General features: G+C 43.4%; 1 protein-coding gene across 1 annotated transcript in view; it reads right to left on the reverse strand.

Annotated features, from left to right (window-relative positions):
• Positions 1-25,486, reverse strand: part of itgbl1 (integrin, beta-like 1) — a 165,474-nt gene that overhangs the window by 41,195 nt on the left and 98,793 nt on the right. The gene's annotated exons all lie outside the window — the stretch shown is intronic.

Consider the following 25,486-nt stretch of genomic DNA (forward strand, 5'->3'; position numbering starts at 1 on the left):
CGTTGTCTCCCTTTGTTACGGGCTTTGAGCCGGTTCGTGACAATATACGCAACTGTGTGTGACCAGACACAGTACATTCATTTGATGCAACTGGCTTGTCCTATACCATAGAAAAATATAGATTGGTTTTCTGATGAGTTTCAGAGATGTACTCCTTTGTCAGATCAATGTTTCATGATTTACACAGTTTGTTTTTTGTATATTCAATCAATCATTTTCTCAACATAATATAAAATTGTGAGCCATGGTAATAAGAGTGTGGTACACTACGAGGCTACAAACCTGGGTTACTTTTTACTTTTATTTAACTAGGCAAGTCAGTTCAGAACAAATTCTTATTTACAATTACGGCCTACCCTGACCAAACCCTCATCATGCTGGGCCAGTTGTATGCCGCCCTATGGGACTCCCAATCACAGCCGGTTGTGATACAGCCTGGAATTGAACCAGGGCCTGTAGTGACGCCTCTAGCACTGAGATGCTGTGCCTTAGACTGCTGCGCGACTCAGGAACCCCTCACAGATGTACAATATTAATTTGTTCACTTTCTCTTCACTTTCTTTCTTATCGCAGATAATTTTCTTGCGCAGCAGAAAATCCAAACTTGTAGTTTATTCAACGTTAAAAAAAGGCTTCGAAAGTTTGTAATTTCCACTTAAAAATTCCAGATTTGATTTATCCTAACAAAAATGAATCAATCCCTACAAAAATGTCCATTAATTAGAATCCACATAAGAATTCACCTCTCCTGTTGCTGCAGGATTATTTTTCTGATGTGAGAAAATCGTCAAATTAAGATATATTGGGTCTGTGTATCTGAGTATTTTCAAATAATGTGGCCAAAACAGCTACCTTAATTTGAAGTGATTTAAACTATTTAATAAAACATATTTCTAAATACATTATTTGAAATACTCCTAAAACCAATTGAAATACTCTAAATAATATTTTAACCCAGGTCTGGTGTGACACGCGCACACAGAGACGGACGTTCACGCACTTACACATACACTTACGCAAACTTTGCACACACATACACACATGCGCATGTAGACACACAAACACAATCATGGCTTTTATCAGGCCTGCCAAACCCCAGTGGAAGAGAAAACCTTCCAACAATGAAATGCCATTCTCTGGCAACCCTTTCCTCTGAGCCCATCCACACATACTTACGCACGTGCACGTGCACATGCACACACACTCTCTCTCTCTCTCTCTCTCTCTCTCTCTCTCTCTCTCTCTCTCTCTCTCTCTCTCTCTCTCTCTCTCTCTCTCCTTCTAGCTCTGTCTCTGTTTGAATCACACCTCATGTGGCACATCATGTCGAAGTAAGCATAACATCAGTTATATCCTCTGACTTTCAAGAAGTCAAAGGAATGGTGACTATGGTTGGAAAATTCTGTGAACTTTCACTAAATTCCCTGGTTTTCCTGATATTCTAATTGGAAGATTTCTAGAATCAGGAGGGAATAAGCAGGAAATCCAGATTCCTCAGCCAGGATTTTTGGAATACAGACACACACACACAGGGAATTAGTTGAAAGTTCCCTCTCTCCCGCCTTCCCTCCGTATCTGTTGTGCTTTTTATCATATGGAAATTGACACATCAGTTACTGTGGTATTGTAAGGAGGGAGGGGCCCTGTGGATTAAACAGTGGATGGGGAAGAGTTTGGCACAATCGGTGGGGAGCGAGTCAACTCAATGCTCCAATCAACCGGCCTGGGAGAGGGGTTAATTGCTTTGGAGGGAGCAGCAGTCCCCCAGTCCTTACAATTAGACTGGTACTGGAGATTTATAAGTAAGTGTGTGTGTGTGTGTGTGTGTGTGTGTGTGTGTGTGTGTGTGTGTGTGTGTGTGTGTGTGTGTGTGTGTGTGTGTGTGTGTGTGTGTGTGTGTGTGTGTGTGTGTGTGAATCAGGAGGGAGGGATGGATGTTTTTATTTATTTATCACGAGGCAGTTGTAAGATGAATATTTTCCACCTATCAAGACCCATTGCGTTTGCCGACTTGGTTTGCAAACACATTTTTATTCTCCAGGGCCTTACAGAAAGCTATTCTACTATCTCCTAATCATTTCTATTAGTGAGACTGAGTTAGAATCTCTTCTCAAAATTGTGTGGCTGTGGGTAACGCAGACGCTTGGCTATATCAATACTAACTCTTTTCCACGGTAACTGGTCCAGCCTCAACCGTGCATCCTAAACCCTATTACCTTTTCAGGTAGCATTCCATGTTCTGGTACTATTTCCACGGGCGTTTACCTGGTAACTGATAGGAACATATGTGGCAACAATGGATGTTTTACTGTGTGGTACCTGGCTGTGGTACCTGGCTCCACCACTGTGTGAATCAGAATGAAGTTCAGAGATAAATCTGAGATTAAGGCGGGGTGAAAAGAGAGGGAGGGGTAGACAGGAGGGGAGAAGGGAGAGAGAGTGAAATAGTGGGAAAGGAGTGGGCTGCCTGACTCAGCACTTGACAAACACACACACAGATTTTCTCAGGCTCCAAAGTTAACAATGTAAACGGTGTTAGGCTGACAGCAGTCCTGTGAAGATGGAAAGCATGTGTGTGTGCATTTCTGTGTCCATCCATCTGTGTGTGTGTGTCCGTCCGTCCGTGTGTCCGTCCGTCCGTGTGTCCGTCCGTCCGCCCGTGTGTGTGTGTGTCCGTGTGTGTGTGTGTGTGTGTGTGTGTGTCCGTGTGTGTGTGTGTGTGTACGTGCTGGCCTCTACTATTCTTCCTAGAGCCCTGAGTGTCCTAAAAAAAACCTCTATGGCATTGTCACTTTGCAAGGCAGCACAATGAGCCCCAGTAATGCACTGGCATTCATTTTGCATTCTCCCTAAAAGAGAGAGTTGCCCTCAGATGCTGCAATGCACCACTGTTTGGAAGGGAGGCACAGCTCACCAAAACATATCTTTCAGATGTGTGTTTATGTGTGTGTGTGCGTAAGTGTCTGTCTGTCTGTCTGTCTGTCTGTCTGTCTGTCTGTCTGTCTGTCTGTCTGTCTGTCTGTCTGTCTGTCTGTCTGTCTGTCTGTCTGTCTGTCTGTCTGTCTGTCTGTCTGTCTGTCTGTCTGTGTCTGTCTGTCTGTCTGTCTGTCTGTCTGTCTGTCTGTCTGTCTGTCTGTCTGTCTGTCTGTCTGTCTGTCTGTCTGTCTGTCTGTCTGTCTGTCTGTCTGTCTGTCTGTCTGTCTGTCTGTCTGTCTGTCTGTCTGTCTGTCTGTCTGTCTGTCTGTCTGTCTGTCTGTCTGTCTGTCTGTCTGTCTGTCTGTCTGTCTGTCTGTCTGTCTGGGTACGGTTTCAGAGTGGATAATAGAGACAGTACTCAGAAGAGTTCAAGTGATGTGAACAATCCACTTCCATCATTAATAAGACCAAGAGGGAGAGTGTCACTTCTGCTCTCTGTGTTGGCTGATGTTATTGTGCTCTGGAGAATTCACTCTTTGTCTGTGTGTGTGGGAACACTAAGGTAGCCTGCCTAAATGACTACTGACCCGTAGCACTCACGTCTGTAGCCATAAAGTGCTTTGAAAGGCTGGTCATGGCTCACATCAACACCATTATCCCAGAAACCCTAGACCCACTCCAATTTGCATACTGCCACAACAGATTCACAGATGATGCAATCTCTATTGCACTCCACACTGCCCTTTCCCACCTGGACAAAAGAAACACCTATGTGAGAATGCTGTTCATTGACTACAGCTCAGCGTTCAACACCACAGTACCCTCAAAGCTCATCACTAAGCTAAGGATCCTGGGACTAAACACCTCCCTCTGCAACTGAACCGGTACCCCCTGTATATAGCCTCGCTACTGATATTTTACTGCTGCTCTTTAGTATTTGTTATTTGTTATTTCAATGTTTTACTTAACACTTATTTTTCTTAAAACTGCATTGTTGGGGGCTTGTAAGTAAGCATTTCACTGTTGTATTTGGCGCATGTGGCAAATACAATTTCATTTGATTTGATGTGGGTGCATGCTTCTGTGTGTGTGTGTGTCTGTGTATGAGCGACCGTCTGTGTGTGTGTGTGTGTGTCTGTGTATGAGCGACCGTCTGTGTGTGTGTGTCTGTGTATGAGCGACCGTCTGTGTGTGTGTGTGTGTGTCTGTGTATGAGCGACCGTCTGTGTGTGTGTGTGTGTGTGTGTGTCTGTGTATGAGCGACCGTCTGTGTGTGTGTGTGTGTCTGTGTATGAGCGACCGTCTGTGTGTGTGTGTGTGTGTGTGTCTGTGTATGAGCGACCGTCTGTCTGTGTGTGTGTGTCTGTGTATGAGCGACCGTCTGTGTGTGTGTGTGTGTGTCTGTGTATGAGCGACTGTCTGTGTGTGTGTGTGCCTGTGTATGAGCGACCGTCTGTGTGTGTGTGTGTGTGTGTCTGTGTATGAGCGACCGTCTGTGTGTGTGTGTGTCTGTGTATGAGCGACCGTCTGTCTGTGTGTGTGTGTGTGTGTGTGTGTGTGTGTGTGTGTGTGTGTGTGTGTGTGTGTGTGTGTGTGTGTGTGTGTGTGTGTGTGTGTGTGTGTGTGTGTGTGTGTGTGTGTGTGTGTGTGTGTGTGTGTGTGTGTGTGTGTATGAGCGACCGTCTGTGTGTGTGTGTGTGTCTGTGTATGAGCGACCGTCTGTGTGTGTGTGTGTGTGTGTCTGTGTATGAGCGACCGTCTGTGTGTGTGTGTGTGTGTCTGTGTATGAGCGACCGTCTGTGTGTGTGTGTCTGTGTATGAGCGACCGTCTGTCTGTGTGTGTGTGTCTGTGTATGAGCGACTGTCTGTATGTGTGTGTGCCTGTGTATGAGCGACCGTCTGTGTGTGTGTGTGTGTGTGTGTGTGTGTGTGTGTGTGTGTGTGTGTGTGTGTGTGTGTGTGTGTGTGTGTGTGTGTGTGTGTGTGTGTGTGTGTGTGTGTGTGTGTGTGTGTGTATGAGCGACCGTCTGTGTGTGTGTGTGTGTCTGTGTATGAGCGACCGTCTGTGTGGGTGTGTGTGTGTGTCTGTGTATGAGCGACCGTCTGTGTGTGTGTGTGTGTGTCTGTGTATGAGCGACCGTCTGTGTGTGTGTGTGTGTCTGTGTATGAGCGACCGTCTGTGTGTGTGTGTCTGTGTATGAGCGACCGTCTGTCTGTGTGTGTGTGTCTGTGTATGAGCGACTGTCTGTATGTGTGTGTGCCTGTGTATGAGCGACCGTCTGTGTGTGTGTGTGTCTGTGTATGAGCGACCGTCTGTGTGTGTGTGTGTGTGTGTGTCTGTGTATGAGCGACCGTCTGTCTGTGTGTGTGTGTGTCTGTGTATGAGCGACCGTCTGTGTGTGTGTGTGTCTGTGTATGAGCGACCGTCTGTGTGTGTGTGTGTGTCTGTGTATGAGCGACCGTCTGTGTGTGTGTGTGTGTGTCTGTGTATGAGCGACCGTCTGTGTGTGTGTGTGTGTGTGTGTCTGTGTATGAGCGACCGTCTGTGTGTGTGTGTGTATGTCTGTGTATGAGCGACCGTCTGTGTGTGTGTGTGTCTGTGTATGAGCGACCGTCTGTCTGTGTGTGTGTGTCTGTGTATGAGCGACCGTCTGTGTGTGTGTGTGTCTGTGTATGAGCGACTGTCTGTGTGTGTGTGTGCCTGTGTATGAGCGACCGTCTGTGTGTGTGTGTGTGTGTCTGTGTATGAGCGACCGTCTGACTGTGTGTGTGTGTGTGTGTGTGTGTGTGTGTGTGTGTGTGTGTGTGTGTGTGTGTGTGTGTGTGTGTGTGTGTGTGTGTGTGTGTGTGTGTGTGTGTGTGTGTGTGTGTGTGTGAGTGTGTGAGCGACCGTCTGTGTGTGTGTGTGTGTCTGTGTATGAGCGACCGTCTGTGTGTGTGTGTGTGTCTGTGTATGAGCGACCGTCTGTGTGTGTGTGTGTGTCTGTGTATGAGCGACCGTCTGTGTGTGTGTCTGTGTATGAGCGACCGTCTGTGTGTGTGTGTGTGTGTGTGTCTGTGTATGAGCGACCGTCTGTGTGTGTGTGTGAGTCTGTGTATGAGCGACCGTCTGTGTGTGTGTGTGTGTCTGTGTATGAGCGACCGTCTGTCTGTGTGTGTGTGTCTGTGTATGAGCGACCGTCTGTGTGTGTGTGTGTGTGTGTGTGTGTCTGTGTTTGAGCGACTGTCTGTGTGTGTGTGTGCCTGTGTATGAGCGACCGTCTGTGTGTGTGTGTGTGTGTGTGTGTGTGTGTGTGTGTGTGTGTGTGTGTGTGTGTGTGTGTGTGTGTGTGTGTGTGTGTGTGTGTGTGTGTGTGTGTGTGTGTGTGTGTGTCTGTATGAGCGACCGTCTGTGTGTGTGTGTGTGTGTCTGTGTATGAGCGACCGTCTGTCTGTGTGTGTGTGTGTGTGTGTGTCTGTGTATGAGCGACCGTCTGTGTGTGTGTGTGTGTGTCTGTGTATGAGCGACCGTCTGTCTGTGTGTGTGTGTCTGTGTATGAGCGACCGTCTGTGTGTGTGTGTGTGTGTCTGTGTATGAGCGACTGTCTGTGTGTGTGTGTGCCTGTGTATGAGCGACCGTCTGTGTGTGTGTGTGTGTGTCTGTGTATGAGCGACCGTCTGTGTGTGTGTGTGTGTGTGTGTCTGTGTATGAGCGACCGTCTGTCTGTGTGTGTGTGTGTCTGTGTATGAGCGACCGTCTGTGTGTGTGTGTGTCTGTGTATGAGCGACCGTCTGTCTGTGTGTGTGTGTGTGTGTGTGTGTGTGTGTCTGTGTATGAGCGACCGTCTGTGTGTGTGTGTGTGTCTGTGTATGAGCGACCGTCTGTGTGTGTGTGTGTCTGTGTATGAGCGACCGTCTGTGTGTGTGTGTGTGTGTCTGTGTATGAGCGACCGTCTGTGTGTGTGTGTATGTCTGTGTATGAGCGACCGTCTGTGTGTGTGTGTGTGTCTGTGTATGAGCGACCGTCTGTGTGTGTGTGTGTCTGTGTATGAGCGACCGTCTGTGTGTGTGTGTGTGTCTGTGTATGAGCGACCGTCTGTGTGTGTGTGTCTGTGTATGAGCGACCGTCTGTGTGTGTGTGTCTGTGTATGAGCGACCGTCTGTCTGTGTGTGTGTGTGTCTGTGTATGAGCGACCGTCTGTGTGTGTGTGTGTGTGTGTCTGTGTATGAGCGACCGTCTGTGTGTGTGTGTGTGTCTGTGTATGAGCGACCGTCTGTGTGTGTCACTATTATGTATGTTTCATTGTCTTCTACAGCAGGGATCATCAACTAGATTCAGCCGCAGGACTATTTTTTCTGGAGCGGATGGTCAGGGGGCAGGAACATCATTGCAAATCATTTGTAGGCTGCAAATTGACCAGAAGAAGGACATACAGATGTAATATTTGACAAAAATATAATCATTTCAAAACCTGCTTGCATTTGAATACATTCAAATACAGTAACTCTCTTTATTATTTGTGTGAATACTTTGGAGCATATTTCCTACATTGTAATCACTCAGAGCTGATTTGCTGGTGTTTTTACAGACTTTTATGTCCAACCATAAACATAAAAAATTAAAAACACATTAATTTATTTTTATTTCCTCAGAAAACTTGGGGAAGGGAAGCCCAAGTCAGTTGCACAACTAAATGCATTTGGCCTAAATGTATCTTCCTCATTTAACCCAACCCCACTGAATCAGAGAGGTGTGGGGGCTGCCTTAATCGACGCCCACGGCGCCTGGGGAGCAGTTGTTGCCTTGCTCAAGGGCAGAACGGCTGATTTTTGCAGCTTGCCGGTTCGAGGATTCGAACCAGTGACCTTTCGGCTACTGGCCGAACACTCTAAATTAACTGCTAAGCAAATAAAATCTGTGGACTGCCAGTTGGGGACAGAGACACGTTGGAAATGCTACTCTAGGCCGACCGAGTGGCGCAGTGATCCAAAGCACTGCATCGCAGTGCTATCTGTGCCACTAGAGATTCTGGGTTTCAGTCCAGGCTCTGTCGCAGCTGGCTGCGACCACTAGAGATTGTAGGTTAGCGTCCAGGCTCTGTCGCAGCTGGCTGCAACCACTAGAGATTTTGGGTTCGAGTCCAGGCTTTGTCGCTGCTGGCTGCGACCGGGAGACCCATGGGGTGGTGCACAATTGGCCCAGTGTCGTCCGGGTTTGGAGGAGGGTTTGGCCGGCAGGGATGTCCTTGACCCATTGTGCACTAGTGACTCCTGTGGTGCAGGGCACACTGACATGGTCGCCAGATGTATGGTGTTTCCTCTGACACATTAGTGCTTCTGGGTTAAGTGGACATTGTGTCAAGAAGCATTGCGGCTTGGTTGGGTTGTGTTTCAGAGGATGCACGGTTCACAACCTTCACCTCTCCCGAGTCCCTACCGGAGTTGCTGCGATGAGACAAGACTCTAACTACCAATTGGATAAATTAAATTGGGGAGAATTTAAAACAAATCTAAACTACACTTATGTCTGTCTTGACATCAAAAAGTAAAAAGTTGGGATGGGAATATACGTGCATAAGTTTAAATCTTAGTTATTCTATATCCATGTACTTTAAGGTGTATGTTGACATGGCCAGCCAGGTCACACGTGATACAAGTCAGTATTTGACAGTATTTGACGAGCGCTGTCGCCTTTAAGCAGGTTTTCACTTATACACTTGAGTCTACTGTTCAAAGCCTTGACTGAAGGCTATGATTAGTTGGTAATTCAAATCAGGTCTGGTAGGGTTTGGCTTGAGCAAAACATGTAATCTACACTATGGCAATATATTGTCACACTGGTCATTTATACTTGAATAACTTCAAAAAATGTATTCATATAAAGTATTCATTTGTTTTTATATATCTGTGTCCATATTGTCCATGAGTTTCTAGTGGATAGACAATATGTTTTAAGAGAAAATAGCCTTTTAAAAAAGCATCTAACCAAAAACGTCATTATTTTCACAACTGCCACCAGTTTGGTGATAGAAACTTAACAACAAATACTTATTGACATTGTAAAATAAATAAAAGTGTGTAAAAAAATATATCAAGGATATTTCATGCTGAAACCCTTATATTTAACAACATTGGTTCTCACTAAGTTGATGGTTTATATTTAAGATGATGTTTCACAGCTTTGTCATTCTTTTTTCTTCCAAATTTACCAGTAATATACCGCTACTCAGACCTCACCCCCCCATCCCTCTGTCCTTCCCTCTCACCCGCTCTTTCTCCCTCACTCTTTCCCGTTCCTTCTCCATCTCCCTCCCTCTTTCTCTTCCCCATCCCCTCTATCCCATTATCTCTCCCCTACCTCTGTTCCATGGCAGCAGCAACAGGAAATGTCAATTCCAATCCAGCTTCTAATTCCGAGACGACTCCAGTTAAGCATCACACTGCCATTTACGGTGGCGTGTCTAAACGCACAAATTATGAGCAAAAACTTCCCAAGAGTAGAATGTAGAAACTTCAAAGGCTTCCAGAACAATTCAGATATTCATAGTGTTTTTTTCTGGGAAATCAAAGGAGATAGGAATGATAAAATTGCATTGCTTTATAATCAGTCCTCTTGACCTGGCTGTTTATTTAGTCTGTGTGAGTGTGTGTGCATGCTTGCGTGTGTGTGTGCAAATGTGTGTATATGTCACTGTCTGTCTATGTGTGAGTGTGTATGCCTGTAGGTATGTGTGTGTGTGCAAGCATGCATGTGTGTGTGTGTGTGTGTGCATAAGGTTGTTATGGTAACCGTAGACAATATGGAGCCGACAGAGATGGTCACCTCGCTTCAGGTCCTTAGAATTTTTTTCTTTTCGCTACACTTGCATTAACATCTGCTAACCCTGTGTATGTGACCAATAACATTTGATTTGATTTGTATTACCCCCACACCAGCGGTCACGATTCATGACCGCAGTCAAATTCCACTTCTCCAAGCTCTAATGCTGCTGATGGTCATTAGTAGCCTACCAAACTTGCTAACTGCCTCGCATATAGCACTCTCTTGTCCCTCTAATCACTCTGACATAAATAAAAAAAACATTAAAAATCAAAGAAAACACTTCATGAGAGCCCATTAGCTCATGTTGCACAACATTACTGTTGCCTATGCAATTGCATGAGAAAACAGAGTTTTGATGGCCTCTAATAAAAAGAGGAGGTCCATCAGCTTTTTATAGTCTAGGCCTACTACATTTATTTATCAACTTTCCTAATATTAAGCACATTGCATCTCTTTACAACATTAAACAGGACTGTATAGCCTACCTGGCTGGGAAGAAAATGAACCACGAGAAAAGTGTCCTCCATTTACTATTTAAGTGCTCAGATGACATGTATTTTTCCCCAGGCAGTCCATTCTAAATTAAAACTTATTTCACACAAATATTATTTAGTATATGTAAAGTCAACATTCAATTAAGAATAGTCAAATTGGTGACAATATTAGCCTATCACTTGTGAATGATGTATTATCACTTCTGAATGATGCCCGGCTTGTCTGCAGTAATGCAAGAAACAAAGGAGGACTTTTTAAAATCAGAATCGCACACCTCATGTAGCCTAGCCCATAGTCCTATATGTTTTAATAAGGTTAGTATCACACCTCATGTAGCCTAGCCCATAGTCCTATATGTTTTAATAAGGTTAGTATCACACCTCATGTAGCCTAGCCCATAGTCCTATATGTTTTAATACGGTTATTATCACACCTCATGTAGCCTAGCCCATAGTCCTATATGTTTTAATATGGTTAGTATCACACCTCATGTAGCCTAGCCCATAGTCCTATATGTTTTAATACGGTTAGTATCACACCTCATGTAGCCTAGCCCATAGTCCTATATGTTTTAATGAGGTTAGTATCACACCTCATGTAGTCTAGCCCATAGTCCTATATGTTTTAATACGGTTAGTATCACACCTCATGTAGCCTAGCCCATAGTCCTATATGTTTTAATAAGGTTAGTATCACACCTCATGTAGCCTAGCCCATAGTCCTATATGTTTTAATGAGGTTAGTATCACACCTCATGTAGTCTAGCCCATAGTCCTATAAGGTTAATATCACACCTCATGTAGCCTAGCCCATAGTCCTATATGTTTTTAATATGGTTAGTTTGACACCTCATGTAGCCTAGCCCATAGTCCTATATGTTTTAATAAGGATAGTATCACACCTCATGTAGCCTAGCCCATAGGATGATATGACTATATGCAATCGGCCTCTCGAAAAAACATTGAGCGCTGTTACCTTTAAGCAGGTTTTTCCATACACACTTCAGTCTACTGTTCAAACCTTGACTGAAAGCTATGATTAGTTGATAATTCAAATCAGGTCTGGTAGGGTTTGGCTTGAGCGAAACCCTGCATCCACAATAGCACTCGCAGGGCAAGATTGCCCACCTCTGGAAAATGTCACAATTACAGAGGCTCATTCTATGTTAATTCTTCTGCTTCCAACCATTTTACCAAAGCACTCAAACATTCCACTAGCCTAAGCTGCACACACAATTCCTGACACAAACCTAGGGTTGCAAAGCTACCGGTAAATTACCAGAATATTCAGTAATTTTTGTAATTAACATGTAATCTACAGTATGGCAGTATATTGTCACACTTGGTAATTTATACTTAAATAACAATTTTTTTAAAGCATTCATATAAAGTAACCATTTGTTTTATTTATCTGTGTCCATATTGTCCATGAGTTTCTAGTGGATAGACAATATGTTTTAAGAGAAAATAGCCTTTTAAAAAAGCATCTAACCAAAAACGTCATTATTTTCACAACTGCCACCAGTTTGGTGATAGAAACTTAACAACAAATACTTATTGACATTGTAAAATAAATAAAAGTGTGTAAAAAAATATATCAAGGATATTTCATGCTGAAACCCTTATATTTAACAACATTGGTTCTCACTAAGTTGATGGTTTATATTTAAGATGATGTTTCACAGCTTTGTCATTCTTTTTTTCTTCCAAATTTACCAGTAATATACCGCTACTCAGACCTCACCCCCCCCATCCCTCTGTCCTTCCCTCTCACCCGCTCTTTCTCCCTCACTCTTTCCCGTTCCTTCTCCATCTCCCTCCCTCTTTCTCTTCCCCATCCCCTCTATCCCATTATCTCTCCCCCTACCTCTGTTCCATGGCAGCAGCAACAGGAAATGTCAATTCCAATCCAGCTTCTAATTCCGAGACGACTCCAGTTAAGCATCACACTGCCATTTACGGTGGCGTGTCTAAACGCACAAATTATGAGCAAAAACTTCCCAAGAGTAGAATGTAGAAACTTCAAAGGCTTCCAGAACAATTCAGATATTCAGAGTGTTTTTTTCTGGGAAATCAAAGGAGATAGGAATGATAAAATTGCATTGCTTTATAATCAGTCCTCTTGACCTGGCTGTTTATTTCGTCTGTGTGAGTGTGTGTGCATGCTTGCGTGTGTGTGTGTGCATAAGGTTGTTATGGTAAACGTAGACAATATGGAGCCGACAGAGATGGTCACCTCGCTTCAGATCCTTAGAATTTTTTTATTTTCGCTACACTTGCATTAACATCTACTAACCCTGTGTATGTGACCAATAACATTTGATTTGATTTGTATTACCCCCACACCAGCGGTCACGATTCATGACCTCAGTCAAATTCCACTTCTCCAAGCTCTAATGCTGCTGATGGTCATTAGTAGCCTACCAAACTTGCTAACTGCCTGGCACTCAGCACTCTCTTGTCCCTCTAATCACTCTGACATGAAAAAAATTAAACATTAAAATTCAAAGCAAACACTTCATGAGAGCCCATTAGCTCATGTTGCACAACATTACTGTTGCCTATGCAATTGCATGAGAAAACAGAGTTTTGATGGCCTCTAATAAAAAGAGGAGGTCCATCAGCTTTTTACAGTCTAGGCCTACTACATTTATTTATCAACTTTCCTAATATTAAGCACATTGCATCTCTTTACAACATTAAACAGGACTGTATAGCCTACCTGGCTGGCAAGAAAATGAACCACGAGAAAAGTGTCCTCCATTTACTATTTAAGTGCTCAGATGACATGTATCTTTTCCCCAGGCAGTCCATTCTAAATCAAAACTTATTTCACACAAATATTTTTTAGTATATGTAAAGTCAACATTCAATTAAGAATAGTCAAATTGGTGACAATATTAGCCTATCACTTGTGAATGATGTATTATCACTTCTGAATGATGCCCGGCTTATCTGCAGTAATGCAAGAAACAAAGGAGTACTTTTTAAAATCAGAATCGCACACCTCATGTAGCCTAGCCCATAGTCCTATATGTTTTAATACGGTTAGTATCACACCTCATGTAGTCTAGCCCATAGTCCTATATGTTTTAATAAGGTTAGTATCACACCTCATGTAGCCTAGCCCATAGTCCTATATGTTTTAATAAGGTTAGTATCACACCTCATGTAGTCTAGCCCATAGTCCTATATGTTTTAATAAGGTTAGTATCACACCTCATGTAGCCTAGCCCATAGTCCTATATGTTTTAATAAGGTTAGTATCACACCTCATGTAGTCTAGTCCATAGTCCTATATGTTTTAATACGGTTAGTATCACACCTCATGTAGTCTAGCCCATAGTCCTATATGTTTTATTAAGGTTAGTATCACACCTCATGTAGTCTAGCCCATAGTCCTATATGTTTTAATACAGTTAGTATCACACCTCATGTAGTCTAGCCCATAGTCCTATATGTTTTAATAAGGTTAGTATCACACCTCATGTAGTCTAGCCCATAGTCCTATAAGGTTAGTATCACACCTCATGTAGCCTAGCCCATAGTCCTATATGTTTTAATAAGGTTAGTATCACACCTCATGTAGTCTAGTCCATAGTCCTCTATGTTTTAATAAGGTTAGTATCACACCTCATGTAGCCTAGTCCATAGTCCTCTATGTTTTAATAAGGTTAGTATCACACATCATGTATTCTAGCCCATAGTGCTATATGTTTTAATAAGGTTAGAATCACACCTCATGTAGTCTAGCCCATAGTCATATAAGGTTAGTCACACGCCTCATGTAGTCTAGCCCATAGTCCTATAAGGTTAGTATCACACCTCATGTAGCCTAGTCCATAGTCCTATACGGTTAGTATCACACCTCATGTAGCCTAGTCCATAGTCCTATAAGGTTAGTATCACACCTCATGTAGCCTAGTCCATAGTCCTATAAGGTTAGTATCACACCTCATGTAGCCTAGTCCATAGTCCTATAAGGTTAGTATCAAACCGCATGTAGCATAGCCAATAGTCCTATAAGGTTAGTATCACACCTCATGAAGCCTAGCCCATAGTCCTATATGTTTTAATACAGTTAGTATCACACCTCATGTAGCCCTATTCCATAGTCGGTTAGTATCACACCTCATGTAGTTAGCCCATATAAGGTTAGTATTAGTATCACACCTCATGTAGCCTAGTACCATAGTCCTATATGTTTTCTAGTCCATAATAGTATCACACATCATGTATTCTAGCCCATAGTGCTATATGTTTTAATAAGGTTAGAATCACACCTCATGTAGTCTAGCCCATAGTCATATAAGGTTAGTCACACGCCTCATGTAGCCTAGCCCATAGTCCTATAAGGTTAGTATCACACCTCATGTAGCCTAGCCCATAGTCCTATAAGTTTAGTATCACACCTCATGTAAGCCTAGCCCATAGGCCTATATGTTTTAATAAGGTTAGTATCACACCTCATGTAGTCTAGTCCATAGTCCTATATGTTTTAATAAGGTTAGTATCACACCTCATGTAGCCTAGCCCATAGTCCTATAAGGTTAGTATCACACCTCATGTATCCTAGCCCATAGTCCTATAAGGTTAGTATAACACCTCATGTATCCTAGTCCATAGTCCTATAAGGTTAGTATCACACCTCATGTAGCCTAGCCCATAGTCCTATATGGTTAGTATCACACCTCATGTAGCCTAGTCCATAGTCCAATATGGTTAGTATCACACCTCATGTATCCTAGCCCATAGTCCTATATGTTTTAATAAGTTTAGAATCACACATCATGTAGTCTAGCCCATAGTCCTATATGTTTTAATAAGGTTAGCATCACACATCATGCAGTCTATCCCATAGTCCTATTAGGGTAGTATCACACCTCATGTATCCTAGCCCATAGTCCTATATGTTTTAATAAGGTTAGTATCACACCTCATGTAGCCTAGCCCATAGTCCTATATGTTTTAATAAGGTTAGTATCACACCTCATGTAGTCTAGTCCATAGTCCTATAAGGTTAGTATCACACCTCATGTAGCCTAGCCCATAGTCCTATATGTTTTAATAAGGTTAGTATCACACCTCATGTAGTCTAGTCCATAGTCCTATATGTTTTAATAAGGTTAGTATCACACCTCATGTAGTCTAGTCCATAGTCCTATAAGGTTAGTCCTATATAGCCCATAGTTTATGTTTTAATAAGGTTAGTATCACACCTCATGTAGTCTAGCCCAAAGTCCTATAAGGTTAGTATCACACCTCATGTAGCCTAGCCCATAGTCCTATATGTTTTAATAAGGTTAGTATCACACCTCATGTAGTCTAGTCCATAGTCCTATATGTTTTAATAAGGTTAGTATCACACCTCATGTAGTCTAGTCCATAGTCCTATAAGGTTAGTATCACACCTCATGTAGCCTAGCCCATAGTCCTATATGTTTTAATAAGGTTAGTATCACACCTCATGTAGTCTAGCCCATAGTCCTATATGTTTTAATAAGGTTAGTATCACACCTCATGTAGTCTAGTCCATAGTCCTATAAGGTTAGTATCACACCTCATGTAGCCTAGCCCATAGTCCTATATGTTTTAATAAGGTTAGTATCACACCTCATGTAGCCTAGCCCAAAGTCCTATATGTTTTAATACGGTTAGTATCACACCTCATGTATCCTAGCCCATAGTCCTATATGTTTTAATAAGGTTAGTATCACACCTCATGTATCCTAGCCCATAGTCCTATATGTTTTAATGAGGTTAGTATCACACCTCATGTATCCTAGCCCATAGTCCTATATGTTTTAATAAGGTTAGTATCACACCTCATGTAGTCTAACCCATAGTCCTATATGTTTTAATAAGGTTAGTATCACACCTCATGTAGTCTAGCCCATAGTCCTATATGTTTAAATAAGGTTAGTATCACACCTCATGTAGTCTAGCCCATAGTCCTATATGTTTAAATAAGGTTAGTATCACACTTCATGTAGTCTAGCCCATAGTCCTATATGTTTAAATAAGGTTAGTATCACACCTCATGTCGTCTAGCCCATAGTCCTATATGTTTTAATAAGGTTAGTATCACACCTCATGTAGTCTAGCCCATAGTCCTATATGTTTAAATAAGGTTAGTATCACACCTCATGTCGTCTAGCCCATAGTCCTATATGTTTTAATAAGGTTAGTATCACATCTCATGTAGCATAGCCAATAGTCCTATAAGGTTAGTATCACACCTCATGTAGTCTAGCCCATAGTCCTATATGTTTTAATAAGGTTAGTATCAAACCGCATATAGCATAGCCAATAGTCCTATAAGGTTAGTATCACACCTCATGTAGTCTAGCCCATAGTCCTCTATGTTTTAATAAGGTTAGTATCACAGGTAAAGTGTCCAAATAACTTCTTAAAATTAAGCACATGAATCCGCTTTACAACCGGTGTAGAGTCTAACTGGCATGCTTGAGTTTCAAGTTTAGGGAAGATCATTTTCACCATAAAAATGCACCTTTGTAATAAAGCATTACATGCATAATCACATTCCCAGTCACTACTGAGAACAGTGTGTTCCCACTAATTGATGACATTTTGGAACATTCACGCGTATAGCCTACTGCGGGTATAGCCTACTGCGGGTATAGCCTACTGCGGGTATAGTCTACTGCGGGTATAGCCTACTGCCGGGTGCACATTGCTGCATTTATTAACATTTTAAGCTAAATGTTCCCGATCTGTTGCATCAGCCTCATTGCTTTTAAACGTTATTTTGATGCGAGTGGTTGTATTAATTAGGGATCTATCACATCCCACAACTGTCCCAGAGTATGTTTGGAACATGTACTGTATTTCTTGCACCTATAAAATAGGTCAACAATTGCACTATGGGGGATAATACACTGAACAAAAATATAAAACGCAACACGTAAAGTGTTGATCCCATGTTTCATGAGCTGAAATAAAAGATCCCAGATATTGTTCCAACAGTTTATTTCTCAAATGTTGGGAACAAATTTGTTTACATCCCTGTTAGTGAGCATTTCTCCTTTGCCAAGGTAATCCATCCACCTGACAGTTGTGGCATATCAGAACCTTTTGCTGGGGATCATTAAAGGACACGCTAAAATGTGCAGTTTTGTCACACAACACAATGCGACAGATGTCTAACATTTTGAGGAAGTGTGCAATTAGCATGCTGACTGCAGGAATGTCCACCAGAGTGTCACCTCCAACGTTGTTTTAGAGTATGTGGCAGTACGTTCAACCGGTCCCACAACCGCAGACCATGGCGTTGTGTATGGCGTCGTGTGGGTGAACGGTTTGCTGATGTCAACGGTGTGAACAGAGTGCCCCATGGTTGCGTTTGGGTTATGGTATGGGCAGGTTTAAGCTACGGACAATAAACACAATTACATTTTATCCATGGCAATTTGAATGCACAGAAATGCAGTGGTGAAAGCCTGAGGCCCATTGTGAGGCCCATTTCTTTTAAGGTATCTCTGACTAACATGCATTTCTGTATTCCCAGTCATATGAAATCCATAGATTAGGGCCTAAGGAATTTATTGCAATTGATTTCCTCATACGAACTGTAACAGCTTTTGCTGTTCGTTAGGCCTACTCATCTTGTTGGCTGATGAATGTGCGTCTCGGAATTCAATAAAAGGGACGCCGCGCACAGTTGTGTCCCCAATGAGTCGGTCTTCACTTATAGCCTACTTGTTAGCTGAAATGACTGTGAGAAGGACCAGATCATGTGACGGCATTGGCTAATAAGAATGTAGATATCTGTGAGAGCCATGGGAGTGATAGGTGCTTCGGAGTACGGCAGCCGGGAGAAGGGAATTATTATTATATTTCCTCCCAAGGGCACAATGGCTACTTTAGCTTCAAAAGGCATGGACTTTTTAGTTGAAGCCTGATGAGAATATTATCAAGTGCTTGTCAAATTGTGAATGAGAGACTGATGAAGTGTGTGGAGCTTGCACAAGAAACAAGTCAGAGCTCATGTCTTTCATGCAACTTTTTTCAAATCATCGTTGGAGTTTCATCATGCAGCCTTAGAATATATTAAAAATCTAAATATATCATCTAACTTTGGTTCACAACTAAAGTTGCATAAAAAACTCGAAATTAAGCATATAGCAAGACATGTTTCTTTGTTAATCCCTCAACACAGAATAGCCGCATGTGCGCAAATCCTTGGAAATTGTTTGGAGAAAGTATCCTTTCTATTTTATTCAGCTATGTTCAATTGTATTCCTCATACTATAAAATCATTTTAAATAATGCCACGGAATTCTAAGCAAATCTTGTCGAAAGGAATTAGTGTATTCCACAGCCATATAACATAGCCATGTCAGGGCCTAACATAAGGACAACTATTCTGTTCATCTGAAATAGACTACATTTTATTCACATCATGTTGCTTTATTTATACCTGTCTAAAATAAATAATGGTGTAGGCTATATTGAATGGATTAATTCGACTTTTTTTAAATGTACACGTTCCAAAGGCCTGCATCAGTTGCTCGTAGGCTGTGTGTCTAAACCAGGGTAAGACAGTTTAGACAGAGTGTTGGGATTAAACATAATGGGAATTGTAGTGCACTCGAGCAGGGCTTACCAAACTTTTTCACTCGCCCCCCTATTGCAGCAAATGCTAAACGTGTTTATGTTAATCAACGGTGAATCACCGTGAGACTGGCAGTTATTTGCTTGACAATCACCAGCTGACAACATTTCATGACCGCCACAGCCCTATGGGTGCATGCATGTGTTTGTGTTTGTGATCGTGAGTGGCTATAATCAGTCTGTAATCAGTCCGCGAGCGCCTTTCTTTTTATGCATAAGTCTGTATAAAACACTTAATATCATAAACAGAACTGGCGTTATAACTTGTTTAAAGATGTTCTTTTTTGAATGGTTTTCCCCGATTGCCCCTCCTTCTCGTGCCCAGTTGATAATCACCCTGATAATTACCTCAAAACTGAACGTAAAACCATACTGATATATCACACATATAACAACAGATTAAATAAATGGAGTAAAATATGGTAGCGGAGAAAAGGGGGAGAATGGGTGAGTTGATGAATAAGGGAAAGCAGACGATGCATATTAAACAAGCCTGGTCGGCACAATGAACAGAGCAAGACGGGAGCTCCATCCATCTGCGCAAAAGAAGGCAACTGCACAGCAGCTGTACTCCATAACGTGCTGAAGAATGACAAGACAACACTCACATGATACCAGTGTTGGGAACTATTCATTTAACTACATTTTGCACTAGTTTGGTGGTAGTTGAACGACATTCAGATCTATGTAGTGTTTTCAGTAGTTCATTATTTTTCTGTCATGTTAACTACCGGAACTACACATTACTTTAAAAAAAAAATATATATATATGGGCAATAATCAGACCTGCCTAATTCTGAACATGAAACATCATTTTTGTGTTTAATAGGCTAAATAACTCATTCTGTTAACATATAACCCCAAAGTGATTTGTTCTTTCAATTTGTAGTCTGTGGCATTTCAGTTGACAATATTTCACAAAAGTAGTTTGGATGTAGTGAACTACTTTTTCAAAGTAACTTTTGTTAATAAACGATATTTTTCTGAAGGTTGTCACGCCTTGGTCATTGTATCTTGTGTTTTTGTTATATGTTTGGGTAGGCCAGGGTGTGACATGGGTTTATATGTTGTATTTCGTATTGGGGTTGTATTAATTTGGAGTGTGTATTATTAGGGGTGTGTCTAGTTAGGCTTGGCTGCCTGAGGCGATTCCTAATTGGAGTCAGCTGATTCTCGTTGTCTCGGATTGGGAACCGTATTTAGGCAGCCTGAGTGCGCGTTGTATTTCGTGGGTGATTGTACCTGTCTCTGTGTTAGTCACCAGATAGGCTGTAATTAGTTTCACTCGTTTGTTGTTTTTGTATTTTCAGTTATTTCATGTACAGCATTTTCTTCATTAAAAGTCATGAGTGACCTACACGCTGCATTTCGGTCTGACTCTCTACAAACAACAGACGAACTTCGTTACAGAATCACCCAGAAGCAGGGATTATACGACGTGGGAAGAAATCGACAGGTGGGCGGCCGACCCAGAGCGAGTGCAGGAGCCCGCCTGGGATTCCCTACAGCAATGCGAAGAGGGCTATACACGTATGGAATCGAGAAGGAAAGCATTGCTATACAGAGCGAAAACCGAAGGTAACGGGGAAAGCGCAGAGAGAGAGTGGCTGAGTCAGGAAACAGACCTGAGCCTACTCTCCCTGTTAATCGTGAAGAGCAGTTGCAATGGGAGAGACTGCATCATTTGGAGATTTGGACATGGGAGGAGGAATTAGACGGTAAAGGACCCTGGGCGCTGCCGGGAGAATATCGCCGTCCCAAGGAGGAAATAGAAGCAGCTAAAGCGGAGAGGCGCATGTATGAGGAGGCAGCACGGCGACGCGGTTGGAAACCGGAAAGTCACCCCAAAAAATTTATTGGGGGGGGGGCTTGGGGAGAGTATGGCTGAGTCAGGAGATAAACCTGAGCCAACTCTCCTTGTTCATCGTGAGGAGCCAAGGAGGAGACCTGAACCAGAGCCAGTGTTAGAGGTGAGCGAAGCAGAGACTGTGAAGGAGTTAATGGAGAAAGTGGAGTGGAGAGTAATGAGGGAGTTGCTAGCTTGGTGCTATAGATATAATATTCGTCCGACGGATCGTGTCGGGGATTTAATAGCACCTGAGTTAGCGCTCTATACTCAACCTGAGGTGCGTGTTAGTCAGCTGGTGAAGTTGGTGCCAGCCTCACGCACCAGGCCTCCTGTGCACATCCCTAGCCTTGCACGTCCTGTGCCTACACTGCTCTCAAGATCTCCAGTACGTCTTCACGGTCTAGCCCATCCTATGCCACCTCTACACACCAGTCCTCCGGTAGCAGCTCCCCGCACCAGGCTTCCTGTGCATGTCCTCGCGCCAGTACCACCAGTTCCAGCACCACGCACCAGGCCTCCAGTGCGCCTCGCCTGTTCAGCACAGCCAGTGCTTTTCTCCCCTCCTGTGCTATCGGAGTCTCCCGCCTGTTTAGCGCAGCCAGAGCCTTTCTCCTCTCCTGCGCTGCCGGAGTCTCCTGTCTGTCCAGCGCCACCAGTGCTCCCAGTCGGCCCAGCGCGTCCAGTGCGCCTCGCCTGTTTAGCGCAGCCAGAGCCTTTCTCCTCTCCTGCGCTGCCGGAGTCTCCTGTCTGTCCAGCGCCACCAGTGCTCCCAGTCGGCCTAGCGCGTCCAGCGCGCCTCGCCTGTTCAGCGCAGCCAGAGCTTTTCTCCTCTCCTGCACTGTTGGAGTCTCCCGCCTGTTCAGCGCAGCCAGAGCCTTTCTCCTCTCCTGCGCTGCCGGAGTCTCCTGTCTGCCCAGCGCCGCCAGTCGGCCCAGCGTCACCAGTCTGCCAGGATCCGCCAGAAGTACCAGTCTGCCAGGATCCGCCAGAAGTGCCAGTCTGCCAAGATCTTCTAGATCGGCCAGACAACCTGAATCATCCAGGTCCACCAGCCAGCCAGGATTTACCGGAGCCTACTACCTGCCTGAGCTTCCTCTCAGTACTGAGCTTCCTTTCAGTACTAGGCTTCCTCTCTGTACTGGGCTCCATCTCAGTACCGGGCTTCCCCTCAGTACTGGGCTGCTTCGGTCCCGGGCTGCCCCTCTGTCCCGGGCTGCCCCTCTGTCCTGAGATGCCCCTCTGTCCTGAGATGCCCCTCTATCCTGAGCTGCCCTGCTGTCCTGAGATGCCCCTCTATCCTGAGTTGCCCCTCTGTCCCGAGCTGCCCCTCTGTCCCGAGCTGCCCCTCTGTCCCGAGCTGCCCCTCTGTCCTGAGCTGCCCCTCTGTCCCGAGCTGCCCCTCTGTCCCGAGCTGCCCCTCTGTCCCGAGCTGCCCCTCTGTCCCGAGCTGCCCCTCGGTCCCGAGCTGCCCCTCAGTTATTTGGGGATCAGGGTGAGGACTATTAGGCCATGGTCGGCGGAGAAGGTGGATTATCCTAGGATGCGAAGGGGAGGAACTAGGACATTTATGGAGTGGGGTCCACGTCCCGAGCCAGAACCGCCACCATGGACAGACCCCCTGCCCGGACCCTCCCTATGCTCTTGAGGTGCGTCCCGGAGTCCGCACCTTAGGGGGGGGTTCTGTCACGCCTTGGTCATTGTATCTTGTGTTTTTGTTATATGTTTGGGTAGGCCAGGGTGTGACATGGGTTTATATGTTGTATTTCGTATTGGGGTTGTATTAATTGGGAGTGTGTATTATTAGGGGTGTGTCTAGTAATTGGTAGTAGCTTGGTCAACTATTTGTTCAGAGTACTGTAGCTTCCCCAGTACTGCACTTTACCAATGCAAGGCAAAGGTTTGCGTCATGTGCATCATGCATCCGACAGTTGACGTTTACAGGAACACCACAAAGAGGAAACCAGAGACTATTACTTACTACAACTCAACAAGGTATGTCAACACTACATAATATGTACTGCCATATATAGATAAACTTATGCAATGCATTATGCTCTTCTGAATGGGAAAAGAATCCTAACATTTTCTACTTTCTTCTATTCCATAGGTCAGTGTGGATGTTTTTGGATCAGGTGGCCACTGGCCTATCGCTGTGTTCTACAACATGCCTGACTTGGCTGCTATCAATGGACACTTGTTGTTCAAGCCGTGCGTGAACAACACCATTAGCCCGAAGACACTTCATGCTACCTGAGAGACATATGAGGGCCAAGGCAGCATCAAAGATTCCACACCAGCCATTGCTCGAGCAAAATTGCGCACAGCTCCCAGCTAGGAGAAACTGCCAGGTGGGCAGATGAACTCACAACAAAACCTACAACACCTGCTTCAGCTGCAATCGACTTGTTTGTGGGAAGCGTTGCAAGCAATTGCAAGTGACAAAGATTTTTGTTGACTGTTAGGACAAGGGATAACAGCTAAATGGGATCCAACTGATGCCATTGCGTGAAGATGCACACCATACTGTAAGCAAGAGCGAGGCCACAAATAAAGTGTCCAATAACTGACAATGGTGGACTACTTTTTACTGCAGTCATATCGATACATTCATTATAATGCGATTATTGCTGATTTTCACTATTCACAAGTACACTTGGTGCTGATACTGATGTTTAGGCAACTGATATCTTCTACATTTTACCGCATCTTACTGACCATGTATCTTGGTGGGTATTTTGTACTTGTTTTGTCATGTTCCAGTGTTCCAAGGCACATGTTTTTTGTATCATAGTCGTAACAAAGGCACTCCACCAATGAAATCGATTTTACACTTCAAATTCTGTGGTTTTTAGTGGTTATTCGTCTTTACATATCATAAACTAATAAAAATGTTATGTTCTTTAAAAAATATACCTGTGGCAAGAAAAGTATGTGAACCCTTTGGAATTACCTGGATTTTTGCATAAATTGGTCATAAAATTTGATCTGATCTTTGTCTAGCTCACAACAATAGACAAAACACAGTCTGCTTAAACTAATAACACACAGACAATGATACGTTTTCATGTTGTTATTGAACACACCGTGTAAGCATTGGATTTAATAACAAGTTGACCCTCCTTCAGCAGCAATAACCTCACCCAAACATTTTCTGGAGTTGCGGATCAGACCTGCACAACAGTCAGGATGAATTTTGGACCATTCCTCTTTGCAAAACTGTTTCAGTTCAGCAATATTCTTGGGATGTCTGGTGTCAACTGCTCTCTTGAGGTCATGACACAGCATCTCAATCGGGTTGAGGTCAGGACTCTGACTGGGCCACTCCAGAAGGCGTATTTTCTTCTGTTGAAGACATTCTGTTGTTGATTTACTTCTGTGTTTTTGGTCATTGTCCTGTTGCATCACTCAACTTCTGTTACGCTTCAATTGGTGGACAGATAGCCTAACATTCTCCTGCAAAATGTCTTGATGAACTTGGGAATTCATTTTTCTGTCGATGATAGTAAGCTGTCCAGGCCCTGAGGCAGCAAAGCAGCCCCAAACCATGATGCTTCCTCCACCATACGTTACAGCTGGGATAAGGTTTTGATGTTGATGTCTTTTTCTCCACACTAAGTGTTGTGTGTTCCTTCGAAAAAACCGAACTGTAGTTTCATTTGTCCACAGAATATTTTACCAGTAGGCTGTGGAACATCAAGTGCACTTATGCAAACTTCTGACGTGTAGCCATGTTTTTTTTGTACAGCAGTGGCTTCTTCCATGTTGTGCTACCATGAACACCATTCTTGATTAGTGTTTTACGTATCGTAGACTAGTCAACAGAGATGTTAGCATGTTCCAGATATTTCTGTAAGCCTTTAGCTGACGCTAGGATTCTTCTCAACCTCATTGAGCATTCTGTGCTGTGCTCTTGCAGTCATCTTTGCAGGAAGGCTACTCCAAGGGAGAGTAGCAACAGTGCTGAAATGTATACATATATAGACAATTTCTCTTACCATGGACTGATGAACATCAAGGCTTTTAGAGATACTTTTGTAACCCTTTTCAGCTTCATGCAAGTAAACAATTCTTAATCTTTGGTCTTCTGAGATCTTTTTTGTTCGAGGCATGGTTCACATTAGCCAATGATTCTTGTGAAAAGCAAACTCTGATTTTCTGAGTGTTTTTAATAGGGCAAGGCAGCTCTAACCAACATATCCAATCTCATCTCATTGATTGGACTCCAGGTTAGCTGACTCCTGACTCCAATTAGCTTTTGGAGAAGTCATTAGCCTAGGGGTTCACATAATTTTTCCAACCTACACTGTGAATGTAGACAAGAAAAATACAATAATGTGTGCGTTTTTAGTTTAAGCACACTATGTTTGTCTATTGCTGTGACTTAGACGAAGATCAGAACAAATTTGATGACCAATTTATGCTGAAATCCAGGTCATTCCAAAGGGTTCACGTAGTTTTTCTTACCACTGTATATGTTTCTATTATAATGTTACCTTCATAAACACAAACAAATGATTTTCTTTCCGATAACATATATAAAACATATTTATTTGACTGTTAGAATGGCTTTTCTAATGTTAAGAAGGACAGCATGATTGCATCCGCTTAGCAACGTTGTTGATATCAGGCTAATGCCATGTTGAATCGATCCCCTCTCTCCCTCCTCCTGCGAGCGCATAGACCACCTTAGTTAAACACTCCTCATGGTAGCTTTAGCAGATATGACTGGCTCAAAGGTCCTGTTCTAATGTTTCATTGGCGGTTGACATTTCTCATTGAGAGAAAGAGAGA

This window comes from Oncorhynchus gorbuscha, linkage group LG01, assembly GCF_021184085.1.
Source record: "Oncorhynchus gorbuscha isolate QuinsamMale2020 ecotype Even-year linkage group LG01, OgorEven_v1.0, whole genome shotgun sequence".
NCBI lineage: Eukaryota > Metazoa > Chordata > Actinopteri > Salmoniformes > Salmonidae > Oncorhynchus > Oncorhynchus gorbuscha.